This window comes from Zea mays, chromosome 3 (genome assembly GCF_902167145.1).
Source record: "Zea mays cultivar B73 chromosome 3, Zm-B73-REFERENCE-NAM-5.0, whole genome shotgun sequence".
Classification (NCBI taxonomy): domain Eukaryota; kingdom Viridiplantae; phylum Streptophyta; class Magnoliopsida; order Poales; family Poaceae; genus Zea; species Zea mays.
In genome coordinates this window covers 35,131,533-35,146,728 of record NC_050098.1, presented here as the reverse complement: position 1 = coordinate 35,146,728, position 15,196 = coordinate 35,131,533, and the positions used below count along the sequence as shown (strand labels likewise).

Here is a 15,196-nt window from a genome sequence, read left to right as displayed (position 1 = left end):
CTCACGACGTTCCGGCGGTTCGCTCTGAGTCGTCCGTTTACCACCCGGTCGCCATCCACCGCGACCCCGGGCACGTCCACCCGATGGTGACTCGGCGCGCTGCTGGCGTTCTCCGCCCCATCGACCGGCTAATCCTGGCAGCTGCTACGTCTAGCACTCCACCCGACGCTTCCCCGGTGCCCTCCTCCGTTCGCACTGCCCTCGCCGACCCACATTGGCGTCGTGCTATGGAGGAGGAGTACGCGGCCCTCTTGGCCAACCACACCTGGGACCTGGTGCCGCGTCCACCAGGCACCAACGTGGTCACCGGCAAGTGGTTATTTCGCCACAAGCTGACCTCGGACGGCTCCCTCGACCGCTACAAGGCCCGTTGGGTCCTTCGGGGCTTCACCCAGCGCCCCGGAGTGGACTACGACGAGACCTTCAGCCCTGTCGTCAAGTTTGCCACTGTTCGCGCCGTCCTCTCCCTCGCCCTCTCCCGCGACTGGGCGATCCATCAGCTCGATGTCAAGAATGCCTTCCTCCATGGCACTCTGACGGAGACTGTCTACTGCAGCCAGCCCACCGGCTTCGTCAACGCTGACCGTCCGGATCTGGTTTGTCGGCTGAATAGGTCCCTATACGGCCTCAAGCAGGCGCCACGGGCTTGGTACAGTCGCTTTGCCTCCTACCTGGCCTCCATCGGCTTCGTCGAGGCCAAGTCGGACACGTCCCTGTTCATCTACCGGCGCGGCGACGACACCGTCTACCTCCTGCTCTACGTCGACGACATCGTGCTCACGGCATCCACCGCCGACCTTCTACACCGCACGATCGTCGCCCTTCAGCGGGAGTTCGCGATGAAGGACCTGGGCCCCCTACACCACTTTCTCGGCATCACCGCCGAATGTCGGCCTCAGGGTCTCTTCCTCCACCAGCGCCAGTACGCCATCGACATCCTGGAGCGGGCTGGCATGTCTGACTGCAAGCCCTGCTCCACGCCTGTCGACACTCAGGCGAAGCTCTCTGAGGACGACGGGCCTCCGGTCGCTGACGCGACGTCATACCGGAGCCTCACCGGCGCGCTCCAGTACCTCACGTTCTCCAGGCCCGACATCGCTTACGCCGTCCAGCAGGTGTGCCTGCATATGCACACTCCGCGGGAGCCCCATCTCACTGCGCTCAAGCGGATTCTGCGCTACCTCCGCGGCTCCCTCGACTACGGCCTTCTACTCCGCCCATCCCCGACGTCGGAGCTCGTGGTCTACACCGACGCTGACTGGGCTGGCTGTCCCGACACGCGCCGGTCCACCTCCGGCTACGCCGTGTTCCTGGGCGCCAACCTCGTCTCTTGGGCCGCCAAGAGGCAGCCCGTCGTCTCTCGCTCCAGCGCTGAGGCCGAGTACCGTGCCGTGGCCAACGGTGTGGCAGAGGCCTCCTGGCTACGCCAGCTCCTCCACGAGCTCCACAGTCCTCTTCAGCGCGCCACTCTCGTCTACTGCGACAATGTCAGTGCGGTCTACCTCTCCACCAACCCTGTGCAGCATCAGCGCACGAAGCACGTAGAGATCGACCTACACTTCGTCCGCGAGCGTGTCGCTGCCGGTGACGTTCGGGTTCTCAGCGTCCCCACCACGCTGCAGTTCGCCGACATCTTCACCAAGGGACTACCGTCAAGTGTATTCTTAGACTTTCGATCCAGTCTCAACATCTGTACAGGATAGAGTTGTGACTGCGGGGGGTGTTAGACTACCCGTCCAGGAATCTAGGGTTTGGTATGTTCCCCTTGTAATTACCATCTCACCCCTCACTGTAATGGGCCGTGGATCCGTTCTAAGAAACGGACTGCCGTAACGAGTTCAGCTCCGGCTAAATCTGACTCAGATACCAAAAATCCAAAGTTCAACGGATTATAATACTAAAATTTCAATTGCGTTGTTCGGGATACCTATTTTTAGAATATCAGTGTTGGTGATATCACGGTTCCAAAAAGCTCCCAAACAGAAGAGGCGAGATACGGGAGCACTCACGTTCTCGCCGCAGCGCATGCAAAGGGACTCAATCTGGTGGAGAGGCGTGGCGTGTGCCTCCTCGTCGGCAGCCACCGACTCCGCCGCGGAGCCGAGGTCCACCACCACACGCCCTTCATCGCCAGAGCTCGCCATTGACGCAGGGAATAGGAGTCAGCTGAAACACTCGTGGACGAGACAGCTCCGTGAAAGCTTCTGGTGCGTTGATTTGGCTATGGTGCTCACGGCTCGCGGGAGTCGCTCTGGAGGTTTGGCGGCCAATGTTTTCAGATTGCCTGATCGTTTCTGATCGCCAGAGGGGCGATCAGCCGACTAATCACGATTAATCGATGATCAACCCGATTAATCAGCCACAACAAATCAGCATTCAACACCTGCAGAGATATGCTCATTAGCATTCAACATCACCTCACAACAGTCTAAATCTAAATTCAAGGCAGCAGTATTCAACATTCATCATTCAAGCTATAAGCAAATCAGCAAAACAGATACAGCCTATCGGGGACTGGAGAGAAGAGATGGACTGGTGGAGCCGTGGAGACATGGAGCCTTCACCGTACCTGCAGGCTGGCGCCGCCGCACCAGGGATGGAGGAGGGGACGATGCCGCCGTATCCCCCCGTCACTGGTAGCGCGCCGCCTTCGCCTGCACAGTGCTCCGCTAGAGTTCCTCGGCAGCTGGTTCGCGTCGCGTGTGCTGGGCAGCCTGGGCTTTGCTGTTGGCTTGGCTGTGCTCACGTGGGATGGGAAAAAGGAAGCCTGGGCTGGGCCGATGGGCCGAAATTGTTGGCCGGAATTCCAAAGCAGTGATGTGGCAGAGTGGCAGAGTGATCGTCCCGCGATTAATCACCAACTAATCGGACGATTAGATTAGGTTTCTCATCAGCATTCACCATTCAACAACAAACCAAGCAGCAGGCACCTATAAGTCCCAGTGTCCCATTACCCTAGTCTCCCAAAGATCGGATCACAATCACAACAAGGACTGGGGAGTGGAAAGTGACGCTAATCATCTCACAACTGAACTGATGTAATAGCAATCCCACATCGAAGCCACGGTTACCCAGCAAGCCAGCAGAGATGAACGAGGACTAGAGAGAGATCGAGGCGTGGAATCGTGGAGCCGTAGAGGTCCCTGTTGCAGGCGCCGCCGCGCCAGGGACCAAGGAGGGGGCACTGAAGAATACCGTCGCCGAAGGAGGAGGGGAGCCTGCTAGGCAATCGAGCGCTGACTGCCAATGTTGAAGGTGTCTTTCATGTACCTAGCCCTGTCCCTTCAGGTCGGTCCTCCAACCCTTAGGTGAATTTATCAAAAACATCTATTTCACAGGAGTATTTAGAAGGTGTTTGATTTCTAGGACTTATTTTTTATCCCTTTATTTTATTCTATTTTAATCCCTAAATTAATAAATACGAAAACCAAAATAAAGTTTTAGTTTAGTGGACAAGGAACCTGTCCACCAAATCAACCATTAAGTTGTTCGGTAATACTACTTTGCAGCAATAGCTGCTGCGGCCCACCGTCACAATATATAAAGTTGTTCGGTAATCCACTATATTAGTTGAAAAAAAAATACTTTAGTTTACTAGATATAATTGTTGGCAAATAATTTGTAAGATATTGAGGATATATATGTTGTCCGTTTTCATGTAATCTTTATAGACTAACATTTTATTAAATAATTTATGTCACTTTGGCACCCACCAATACATAAATTTCGTAATATTATTTGTGATCCTAGTTATACATAAATTTTATTAAATTTCGTTTTCATGTAATATATTATTATAAAAAAGTTTCGTAATTTATTTGTGATCCTAACCATACATAAATTTTATTATTTTAATCTAGCTATTTTATTACATTACAACGATCAATACCATATAGATTTCTATATATGATAATTAGATGTCAATGTGTTGCTATACTTTATATATCACATATGCGACACAACCATGAAGCACCAGACCAAGCAAGCAAACCAATCACACGTGCAAAATATGGTGAAAAAGTAACATAATCCAAATATATTGGATCAAACATGTACTCGTTGTGATTCAGCATAGAGCATACTATATTTGAAAATCCATGATACAAACAATCACTATTGGATATGGATTTGAAATGTGTACAGGTACCAAAGGAATACATGGATGACAACAGGGTGTGTTGTTAAATACAAAGAAAATTGTATGATGGTGAAGCAATACATGTTTATGTCTGTGTGTTATGACGACACCCAAATTATTCGATAAAATATTTATACACTGATAGTCGCCTAGAGGGGGGTGAATAGGGCGAAACTGAAATTTACAAATATAAACACAACTACAAGCCGGGTTAGCGTTAGAGATACAAACGAGTCCGCGAGAGAGGGCGCAAAAACAAATCGCAAGCGAATAATGAAGTGAGACACGCGGATTTGTTTTACCGAGGTTCGGTTCTCTCAAACATACTCCCCGTTGAGGAGGCCACAAAGGCCGGGTCTCTTTCAACCCTTCCCTCTCTCAAACGGTCCCTCGGACCGAGTGAGCTTCTCTTCTCAAATCACTTGGGAATCAAACTTCCCGCAAGGGCCACCACACAATTGGTGCCTCTTGCCTCAATTACAAGTGAGTGTTTGATCACAAGAAAGAATGCGAAAGAAAAGAAGCGATCCAAGCGCAAGAGCTCAAATGAACACTACAAATCTCTCTCTCTAGTCACTAAGGCTTTGTATGGAGTTGGGAGAGGATTTGATCTCTTTTGGTGTGCTTTGCAATGAATGCTAGCTCTTGTATAGTGGTTGGAAGCTGGAAAACTTGGATGCAATGAATGGTGGGGTGGTTGGGGTATTTATAGCCTCAACCACCAAACTTGACCGTTGGTGGAGGTTGTCTGTTCGATGGCGCACCGGACAGTCCGGTGCACCAGCCACGTCACCAGTGCCGTTGGAATCTGACCGTTGGAGTTCTGACTTCTGGGCCCGCCTCGATGTCCGGTGGCGCACCGGACATGAACTGTTCAGTGTCTGGTGCACCGGTATGGGCACGACTGACTTCTGCGCGCGCAGCGCGCGCATTTAATGCGTCGCAGGTAGCCGTTGGCGCCGAAATAGCCGTTGCACCGGAGTTGCACCGGACAGTCCGATGTACACCGGACATGTCCGGTGAATTATAGCGGAGCAGCCGTTCTGATTTCCCGAGGCTGGCGAGTTCCTGAGGCAGCTCTTCAGAGGAGCACCGGACACTGTCCGGTGTACACCGGACAGTCCGGTGAATTATAGCGCGAGTGCCTCTGGAAATTCCCGAAGGTGGCGAGTTCGAGTTGGAGTCCTCTGGTGCACCGGACACTGTCCGGTGGTGCACCGGACACTGTCCGGTGTACACTGGACAGTCCGGTGCCCCAGACCAGAGGTGCCTTCGGTTGTCCTTTTTCTCCTTTGTTGAATCCAACATATGACCTTTTTATTGGCTAAGTGTGAACCTTTTTCACCTGTATAACTTATACACTAGAGCAAACTAGTTAGTCCAATTATTTGTGTTGGGCAATTCAACCACCAAAATTATTTAGGAACTAGGTGTAAGCCTAATTCCCTTTCAATCTCCCCCTTTTTGGTGATTGATGCCAACACAAACCAAAGCAAATATAGAAGTGCATAATTGAACTAGTTTGCATAATGTAAGTGCAAAGGTTGCTTGGAATTGAGCCAATATAAATACTTACAAGATATGCATGGATCGTTTCTTCGTTTTTAACATTTTGGACCACGTTTGCACCACATGTTTTGTTTTTGCAAATTCTTTATGTAAATCCTTTTCAAAGTTCTTTTGCAAATAGTCAAAGGTAGATGAATAAGATTTTGCAAAGCATTTTCAAGATTTGAAATTTTCTCCCCCTGTTTCAAATGCTTTTCCTTTAACTAAACAAAACTCCCCCTAAATGAGATCCTCCTCTTAGTGTTCAAGAGGGTTTTGATATATCATTTTTGAAATACTACTTTCTCCCCCTTTTGAACACAATAGGATACTAATTGATAATATTCTTGAAAACACGAAGTTTTTGATTTTGGTGGTGGTGTGCGGTCCTTTTGCTTTGGGCTCATACTTTCTCCCCCTTTGGCATGAATCGCCAAAAACGGAATCATTAGAGCCCTCAAAGTGCTTTCTTCCTCTTTGGTCATAAATAAATGAGTTAAGATTATACCAAAGACGAAGTCCTTTTGCTTTGTGCTCATGCTTTCTCCCCCAAGAATGGAGAGTTGCTTGGAGTGACGGCGAAGGATGAGTTGCGGAGTGGAAGCCTTTGTCTTCGCCGAAGACTCCAATTCCCTTTCAATATTCCTATGACTTGGTTTGAAGTTCACTTGAAAACACATTAGTCATGGCATATGAAAGAGACATGATCAAAGGTATATAAATGAGCTATGCGTGCAATCTAGCAAAAGAAATTGCGCGAATCAAGAATATTGAGCTCATGCCTAAGTTTGTTAAAAGTTTGTTCATCAAGAGGCTTGGTAAAGATATCGGCTAATTGATCTTTAGTATTAATGTAAGAAATCTCGATATCTCCCTTTTGTTGGTGATCCCTAAGAAAATGATACCGAATGGCTATGTGTTTAGTGCGGCTATGCTCGACGGGATTATCCGCCATCTTGATTGCACTCTCATTATCACATAGCAAAGGGACTTTGGTTAATTTGTAACCGTAGTCCTGCAGGGTTTGCCTCATCCAAAGCAATTGCGCGCAACAATGGCCTGCGGCAATGTACTCGGCTTCGGCGGTGGAAAGAGCAACCGAATTTTGCTTCTTTGAAGCCCAAGACACCAAGGATCTTCCCAAGAACTGGCAAGTCCCCGATGTGCTCTTTCTATTGATTTTGCACCCCGCCCAATCGGCATCCGAATAACCAATCAAGTCAAATGTGGATCCCCTAGGATACCAAAGCCCAAACTTAGGAGTATAAGCCAAATATCTCAAGATTCGTTTTACGGCCGTAAGGTGGGATTCCTTAGGGTCGGATTGGAACCTTGCACACATGCAAACGGAAAGCATAATATACGGTCGAGATGCACATAAATAGAGTAAAGAACCTATCATCGACCGGTATTACCTTTTGATCCACGGACTTACCTCTCGTGTCGAGGTCGAGATGCCCATTAGTTCCCATGGGTGTCTTGATGGGCTTGGCATCCTTCATTCCAAACTTGCTTAGAATATCTTGAGTGTACTTGGTTTGGCTTAGGAAGGTGCCCTCTTGGAGTTGCTTTACTTGAAATCCTAAGAAATACTTCAACTCCCCCATCATAGACATCTCGAACTTTTGTGTCATGATCCTACTAAACTCTTCACATGTAGATTCGTTAGTAGACCCAAATATAATATCATCAACATAAATTTGGCATACAAACAAATCATTCTCAAGTGTTTTGGTAAATAGCGTAGGATCGGCCTTTCCGACTTTGAAGCCATTAGCAATAAGGAAATCTCTAAGGCATTCATACCATGCTCTTGGGGCTTGCTTGAGCCCATAAAGTGCCTTAGAGAGCTTATAGACATGGTTAGGGTACTCACTGTCTTCAAAGCCGGGAGGTTGCTCAACATAGACCTCTTCCTTGATTGGTCCATTGAGGAAGGCACTTTTCACGTCCATTTGATAAAGCTTAAAGTCATGGTAAGTAGCATAGGCCAATAATATGCGAATTGACTCAAGCCTAGCTACGGGTGCATAGGTTTCACCGAAATCCAAACCTTCGACTTGGGAGTATCCCTTGGCCACAAGTCGTGCTTTGTTCCTTGTCACCACACCATGCTCATCTTGTTTGTTGCGGAAAACCCATTTGGTTCCTACAACATTTTGATTAGGACGTGGAACTAAATGTCATACCTCATTTCTAGTGAAGTTGTTGAGCTCCTCTTGCATCGCCACCACCCAATCCGAATCTTGTAGTGCTTCCTCTACCCTGTGTGGCTCAATAGAGGAAACAAACGAGTAATGTTCACAAAAATGTGCAACACGAGATCTAGTAGTTACCCCCTTATGAATGTCGCCGAGGATGGTGTCGACGGGGTGATCTCGTTGTATTGCTTGGTGGACTCTTGGGTGTGGCGGCCTTGGTTCTTGCTCATCCTCCTTTTCTTGATCATTTGCATCTCCCCCTTGATCATCTTGAGGTGGCTCATTTGCTTGATCTTCTACTTCATCAACTTGAGCTTCAACCTCATTTTGAGTCGGTGGAGATGCTTGCATGGAGGAGGATGGTTGATCTTGTGCTTTTGGAGCCTCTTCAGATTCCTTAGGACACACATCCCCAATGGACATGTTCCTTAGCGCTATGCACGGAGCCTCTTCATCACCTATCTCATCAAGATCAACTTGCTCTTCTTGAGAGCCGTTAGATTCATCAAACACAACGTCACATGAGACTTCAACTAGCCCAGTGGACTTGTTAAAGACCCTATATGCCCTTGTGTTTGAGTCATAACCAAGTAAAAAGCCTTCTACAGTCTTAGGAGCAAATTTAGATTTTCTACCTCTTTTAACAAGAATAAAGCATTTGCTACCAAGGACTCTAAAATATGAAATGTTGGGCTTTTTACCGGTTAGGAGTTCATAGGATGTCTTCTTGAGGATTCGGTGTAGATATAACCGGTTGATGGCGTAGCAGGCGGTGTTGACCGCCTCGGCCCAAAACCGATCCGAAGTCTTGTACTCATCAAGCATGGTCCTTGCCATGTCCAATAGAGTTCGATTCTTCCTCTCCACTACACCATTTTGTTGAGGTGTGTAGGGAGAAGAGAACTCATGCTTGATGCCCTCCTCCTCAAGGAAACCTTCGATTTGAGAGTTCTTGAACTCCGTCCCGTTGTCGCTTCTTATTTTCTTGATCCTTAAGCCGAACTCATTTTGAGCCCGTCTCAAGAATCCCTTTAAGGTCTCTTGGGTTTGAGATTTTTCCTGTAAAAAGAATACCCAAGTGAAGCGAGAATAATCATCCACAATAACTAGACAGTACTTACTCCCGCCGATGCTTATGTAAGCAATCGGGCCGAATAGATCCATGTGTAGGAGCTTCAGTGGCCTATCGGTCGTCATGATGTTTTTGTGTGGATGATGGGCTCCAACTTGCTTCCCTGCCTGGCATGCGCTACAAATCCTGTCTTTCTCAAAATGAACATTTGTTAATCCTAAAATGTGTTCTCCTTTTAGAAGCTTATGAAGATTCTTCATCCCAACATGGGCTAGTCGACGGTGCCAGAGCCAACTCATGTTAGTCTTAGCAATTAAGCAAGTGTCAAGTTCAGCTCTATCAAAATCTACCAGGTATAGCTGACCTTCTAACACTCCCTTAAATGCTATTGAATCATCACTTCTTCTAAAGACAGTGACACCTACATCAGTGAATAGACAGTTGTAGCCCATTTGACATAATTGGGAAACAGAAAGCAAGTTGTAATCTAATGAATCAACAAGAAAAACATTGGAAATGGAATGGTCGAGTGAAATAGCAATTTTACCCAAACCTTTGACCAAACCTTGATTTCCATCCCCGAATGTGATAGCTCGTTGGGGATCTTTGTTTTTCTCATATGAGGAGAACATATTCTTCTCCCCTGTCATGTGGTTTGTGCACCCGCTGTCGAGTATCCAACTTGAGCCCCCGGATGCATAAACCTACAAAACAAGTTTAGTTCTTGACTTTAGGTACCCAAACGGTTTTGGGTCCTTTGGCATTAGATACAAGAACTTTGGGTACCCAAACACAAGTCTTTGACCCCTTGTGTTTGCCCCCAACAAACTTGGCAACTACCTTGCCGGATTTGTTAGTTAAAACATAAGATGCATCAAAAGTTTTAAAAGAAATGTCATGCTCATTTGATGCACTAGGAGTTTTCTTCTTAGGCAACTTAGCACGGGTTGGTTGCCTAGAGCTAGATGTCTCACCCTTATACATAAAAGCATGGTTAGGGCCAGAGTGAGACTTCCTAGAGTGAATTTTCCTAATTTTGCTCTCAGGATAACCGGCAGGGTATAAAATGTAACCCTCGTTATCCTGAGGCATGGGAGCCTTGCCCTTAACAAAATTTGACAATCTTTTAGGAGGGGCACTAAGTTTGACATTGTCTCCCCTTTGGAAGCCAATGCCATCCTTGATGCCAGGGCGTCTCCCATTATAGAGCATACTTCTAGCAAATTTAAATTTTTCATTCTCTAAGTTATGCTCGGCAATTTTAGCATCTAGTTTTGCTATATGATCATTTTGTTGTTTAATCAAAGTCATGTGATCATGAATAGCATTAATATCAACATCTCTACATCTAGTACAAATGGAAACATGCTCAACACTAGATGTAGAGGGTTTGCATGAATTAAGTTCAACGATCTTAGCACGCAAGATATCATTATTATCTCTAAGATCGGAAATTGTAACATTGCAAACATCTAGTTCTTTAGCCTTAGCAATTAAATTTTCATTTTCTACTCTAAGGCTAGCAAGAGAAATGTTTAATTCTTCAATCTTAGCAAGCAAATCATCATTATCATTTCTAAGATTGGGAATTGAAACATTACAAACATGTGAGTCAACCTTAGCATTTAAACTAGCATTTTCATTTCTAAGGTTGGTAATAGTATTATGGCAAGTACTTAGCTCACTAGATAATTTCTCACATTTTTCTACCTCTAGAGCATAAGCATTTTTAACCTTAACATGCTTTTTATTTTCCTTGATTAGGAAGTCCTCTTGGGAGTCCAAGAGGTCATCCTTTTCATGGATGGCACTAATTAGCTCATTTAGTTTTTCCTTTTGTTCCATGTTAAGGTTGGCAAAAAGAACGCGCAAGTTATCCTCCTCATTGCTAGCATCATCCTCATCACTAGAGGTTTCATATTTAGTGGAGGATCTTGATTTTACCTTCTTCCTTTTGCCGTCCTTTGCCATGAGGCACTTGTGGCCGACGTTTGGGAAGAGGAGTCCCTTAGTGACGGCGATGTTGGCGGCGTCCTCGTCGGAGGAGGAGTCGGTGGAGCTCTCGTCGGAGTCCCACTCGCGGCACACGTGGGCATCGCCGCCCCTCTTCTTGTGGTACCTCTTCTTTTCTTTCCTCTTTCCCTTCTTGTCGTTATCCCTGTCACTGTCACTTGATAATGGACATTTAGCGATAAAGTGACCGGGCTTACCACACTTGTAGCAAACCTTCTTGGAACGGATTTGTAATCCTTCCCCTTCCGTTGCTTGAGGATTTGGCGAAAGCTTTTGATGATTAAAGCCATCTCCTCATTGTCGAGCTTGGAGGCGTCAATTGGTTGTCTACTCGGTGTAGACTCCTCCTTCTTCTCCTCCGTCGCCTTAAATGCCACCGGTTGTGCTTCGGACGTGGAGGGGTTCATCAAGCTCGTTGATCTTCTTGGAGCCCTTGATCATACATTCAAAGCTCACAAAATTCCCGATAACTTCCTCGGGGGTCATTTGAGTATATCTAGGATTACCACGAATTAATTGAACTTGAGTGGGGTTAAGGAAAATGAGTGATCTAAGAATAACCTTAACCACCTCGTGGTCATCCCACTTCTTGCTCCCGAGGTTGCGCACTTGGTTCACCAAAGTCTTGAGCCGGTTGTACATGTCTTGTGGCTCTTCCCCTTGGCGAAGTCGAAAGCGACCGAGCTCCCCCTCGATCGTTTCTCGCTTGGTGATCTTTGTTAGTTCATCACCCTCGTGCACGGTCTTGAGGAGGTCCCAAATTTCCTTTGCATTCTTCAACCCTTGCACCTTGTTGTATTCCTCTCTATTTAGAGAGGCCAAGAGTATGGTTGTGGCTTGGGAGTTGAAGTGCTCGATTTGGGCCACCTCGTCCTCATCATAATCCTCATCCCCTACGGATGGTACCTGTGCTCCAAACTCAACAACATTCCATATACTTTTGTGGAGTGAGGTTAGATGAAATTTCATTAAATCACTCCACCTAGCATAATCTTCACCGTCAAAGGTTGGCGGTTTGCCTAATGGAACGGAAAGTAATGGAGTATGTCTAGATGTACGAGGATAGTGTAAGGGGATCTTACTAAACTTCTTACGCTCTTGGCGTTTAGAAGTTACGGAGGGCGCATCGGAGCCGGAGGTCGATGTTGATGAAGTGTCGGTCTCGTAGTAGACCACTTTCCTCATCCTCTTGTGCTTGTCCCCACTCCGATGTGGCTTGTGAGAGGAAGATCTCTCCTTCTTCTCTTTGTGGTGAGAAGAAGATTTCTTCTCCTTCCCTTTGTTGGAGGAGCTCTTCTTCTTCTCCTTCCTCTTGGTGCGGGACTCTTCCGATGAAGTGCTCCCGTGGCTTGTAGTGGGCTTTTTGCCGGTCTCCATCTCCTTCTTGGCGTGATCTCCCGACATCACTTCGAGCGGTTAGGCTCTAATGAAGCACCGGGCTTTGATACCAATTGATAGTCGCCTAGAGGGGGGGTGAATAGGGCGAAACTGAAATTTACAAATATAAACACAACTACAAGCCGGGTTAGCGTTAGAGATACAAATGAGTCCGCGAGAGAGGGCGCAAAAACAAATCGCAAGCGAATAATGAAGTGAGACACGCGGATTTGTTTTACCGAGGTTCGGTTCTCTCAAACCTACTCCCCGTTGAGGAGGCCACAAAGGCCGGGTCTCTTTCAACCCTTCCCTCTCTCAAACGGTCCCTCGGACCGAGTGAGCTTCTCTTCTCAAATCACTTGGGAATCAAACTTCCCGCAAGGGCCACCACACAATTGGTGCCTCTTGCCTCAATTACAAGTGAGTGTTTGATCACAAGAAAGAATGCGAAAGAAAAGAAGCGATCCAAGCGCAAGAGCTCAAATGAACACTACAAATCTCTCTCTCTAGTCACTAAGGCTTTGTATGGAGTTGGGAGAGGATTTGATCTCTTTTGGTGTGCTTTGCAATGAATGCTAGCTCTTGTATAGTGGTTGGAAGCTGGAAAACTTGGATGCGATGAATGGTGGGGTGGTTGGGGTATTTATAGCCTCAACCACCAAACTTGACCGTTGGTGGAGGCTGTCTGTTCGATGGCGCACCGGACAGTCCGGTGCACACCGGACATGTCCGGTGCCCCAGCCACGTCACCAGTGCCGTTGGAATCTGACCGTTGGAGTTCTGACTTCTGGGCCCGCCTCGATGTCCGGTGGCGCACCGGACATGAACTGTTCAGTGTCCGGTGCGCCGGTATGGGCACGCCTGACTTCTGCGCGCGCAGCGCGCGCATTTAATGCGTCGCAGGTAGCCGTTGACGCCGAAATAGCCGTTGCACCGGAGTTGCACCGGACAGTCCGGTGTACACCGGACATGTCCGGTGAATTATAGCGGAGCAGCCGTTCTGATTTCCCGAGGCTGGCGAGTTCCTGAGGCAGCTCTTCAGAGGAGCACCGGACACTGTCCGGTGTACACCGGACAGTCCGGTGAATTATAGCGCGAGTGCCTCTGGAAATTCCCGAAGGTGGCGAGTTCGAGTTGGAGTCCTCTGGTGCACCGGACACTGTCCGGTGGTGCACCGGACACTGTCCGGTGTACACCGGACAGTCCGGTGCCCCAGACCAGAGGTGCCTTCGGTTGTCCTTTTTCTCCTTTATTGAATCCAACATATGACCTTTTTATTGGCTAAGTGTGAACCTTTTTCACCTGTATAACTTATACACTAGAGCAAACTAGTTAGTCCAATTATTTGTGTTGGGCAATTCAACCACCAAAATTATTTAGGAACTAGGTGTAAGCCTAATTCCCTTTTATACACAACGATTACATAAAAACGAAACAACACATACTATAAATGGATCTTAATATCTCACGAATTGCAATACCCACAAAGCAGTTGTAGACAAATATGTTAGGCTAAACACCACTCCGGCACATCTAGCCTAGCAGCTCCAACGCCTGTTTAGAGCATCTCTTCCTCAGACCCGTCTACAGCAGTCTACTCAAAGTTTAACCGAAAGCAATGTTTTTACACTGTAGATTATACTTATGGCATGCATTACACAATGATTATGGCATGTATTACAAAATCTTCATGCAGAGGTTGCCTAGATATTTGTTTAGTTTGGCAATAATGGAAGTCATTTTCTCGAGAGAGATATATATATATACACACTCGCACTGGCTGCTGGTCTTGCGGAAGGAGGAGGGGGAGCCGCAGAGGTGAGAGGTCACAGGTCGGTGGAGGATGGCGGCGTGGCGCAGTGGCCTGTGGCCGCCTGGCCAGGCGGTCTGCGACGCAATAGCCTGTGGGCAGAGGGAGGAGGGGGAGCCAAGATCAGTGGAGGCCGACGGGCCGGCGACATACCTGTGCCGGTCGGCTGACTGTTGTGGGCAGCCGACTGAGGAGGGCGGCCGTCTGAGAGAGCTCTATGCGCTGGCTGAGGAGAGGAGGCCTCCACGCACACTGGCTGTAAACCTAAAGGGCCAGAAAGGTCCACTAATGACTAGAACGTCACAGAACGAGTAAAACGTCCTAAAACGTGTTTAAGAACGACGTTCCAGCTCCTAATCGTGTTTTATCGCTTAAACAACACGACTTTAGATGATGTTAGAATTTAGATGCGGGCGGACGAAGTGGTGACAGATGCCTTTGGCGAGGGTGCCGTCAGGCAGAGGAGGGACGAAGCGCCGCCATGCTTGTCTGCCGACGAAGGAAACAGAGGAGTCAACCGGAAAGACATGAACGGACACGAGCGCGGTGGCAGACAGTGTTCGACGAAACGCGCCAACCAGAGAGGAGAAGAAGTGACGGGCTGGGACGGGGAAGAGGAGGGTTGCCGGCTGACCTTGGTTGGTGGCGGATAGAGTCATACCAGATGGCGCGGGCATGCTGGTGCTTGGTGCCCTGGAGGTGGTGATTCCGGACGGCGGGGTGTCCTCAAACTGCTTTGTCGCAGTAGTACAAATTATTGGGTGTTGGACTGTTGGTAGCTCTGCTCTCTGCTGATCTGCGGCAACAAATCCCACATGATTTTTTGCAAGAGCTGAGAATTTCCTTTGCTAATCCGAAGCCTAGCCAAAACCTTAGAGGCACAACCGTTGAACGGTCCAATGCTCGACTGCAGCTTATGGCTCCTTTGCAATGCATTCTTAGAGTGTTTGTTTCAAAAACTAAAATTTAGTATGTGTCACATTAGATGTTTGAATGTCTATTACGAGTATTAAATATAGTTTATTTATAAAACTAAT

General features: G+C 47.7%; 1 long non-coding RNA gene across 1 annotated transcript; it reads right to left on the bottom strand.

The window, feature by feature from the left end:
* Nucleotides 1-2,291: 2,291 nt before the first annotated feature.
* Nucleotides 2,292-3,058, bottom strand: LOC109944937 (uncharacterized). Its single transcript, XR_002268327.2, has 2 exons — nucleotides 2,570-3,058; nucleotides 2,292-2,383 (listed from the first exon to the last, which is right to left on the bottom strand). It is a non-coding gene; the product is annotated as an uncharacterized lncRNA (long non-coding RNA).
* Between the last annotated feature and the right edge of the window lie 12,138 nt (nucleotides 3,059-15,196).